Genomic DNA, 1,175 nt, shown 5'->3' with positions numbered 1-1,175 from the left:
GTTGTTTTTGTAAAAGTCTGGTGTTAGCAGCTGAGCATCATCTGTGTGCGAATGTTAACATGATGCAGGATGTGGTTGTGCCGTGTGTTTTGTGTTGAAGCTCTGTGATGATCCAACCTTTAATGTGTTTATATTCACTATTGACAAAATGATACATATTTCTAACTAGAAAGGGGGCACCCAGATTTGAACTGGGGACCTGTTGATCTGTAGTCAAATGCTCTACCACTGAGCTATACCCCCACGGTGACAACAAGTGGAGAAATGTTGTGTTGTGGGACATGCTGGAGAGGATGTCCTGGCCTGTGGATGTCTTGGAGTACTCCCAGAAGACATGGAAGACGTGGCTGTGGAAAAAGGTGTCTGGACCTCCCTGCCCAAGATGCTGAACCTGAGACCCCACTTTGATCAAGTGGAAGATAATGGATGGATGGATGGATGGTTGTTACTGTTCACAGTGACTGTTAGCACAATATCTCATGAGCTACAGAGTCACTGTTTGTGGCACCAGTGTCAAATAGTCACGTTTACTCCCTCAGTAGCTGATGCATCTTTTCATGCCTGGGTCTTGAATATAGTACATTCACTATATGAACTCTGTGTTGATGTAGATTTGTCTCTTTTGAGCAGCTGCTACAGAAGTTTAATATCCACAAGTCACAGTTTTTACAAATATCTACAACTGAGACATTTTGTGAGATTTAACTTTGACTGTTCTCCTTTGTACCCTCTAAACATTTTGTGTGTAAGATTTTGGAGTGCAGGTCTGACAGTAAGGAGACCCTCAGCAAGATCCATACACTGCTCAGTTCATACCATGAGACCAGTTTGGACTCTTAAACTGAAATGGGAAACAGACTTGGAGGAACCGATATCAGACTCAATCTGGTGAAAGATCATTATCAGAACATTTATTCATCCTTAGTCTGTCTGAGACATGTGATCAAACGTCTAACAATCTTATTGTCTTTATTTAAAAATGGCAGAGTGTACCATTTGAGGAAGGGGGCACCCAGATTTGAACTGGGGACCTCTTGATCTGCAGTCAAATGCTCTACCACTGAGCTATACCCCCATGGTGACAGCATGTGGACAAATGTTTATTGTTGATCATTTTCATCTTTCAAGCAAATTGTTTTCCAGTACAAAAAGAGTTAAGTTTGACCAATTAGATG

At 41.7% G+C, this 1,175-nt stretch overlaps 2 non-coding genes across 2 annotated transcripts; both read right to left on the bottom strand.

The window, feature by feature from the left end:
• Window positions 1–171: 171 nt before the first annotated feature.
• On the bottom strand, window positions 172–243 carry trnac-aca. Its single transcript has one exon. It is a non-coding gene; the product is annotated as a tRNA-Cys (tRNA).
• Window positions 244–1,003: 760 nt separating this feature from the next.
• trnac-gca lies at window positions 1,004–1,075 on the bottom strand. The gene has a single exon. It is a non-coding gene; the product is annotated as a tRNA-Cys (tRNA).
• Between the last annotated feature and the right edge of the window lie 100 nt (window positions 1,076–1,175).

The sequence above is a fragment of the Nematolebias whitei genome, unplaced genomic scaffold, assembly GCF_014905685.2.
Source record: "Nematolebias whitei isolate Nwh7 unplaced genomic scaffold, NemWhi1 Nwh_scaf_16274, whole genome shotgun sequence".
Taxonomy (NCBI): Eukaryota; Metazoa; Chordata; class Actinopteri; order Cyprinodontiformes; family Rivulidae; genus Nematolebias; species Nematolebias whitei.
This window is presented reverse-complemented; position numbering and strand designations above follow the sequence as displayed.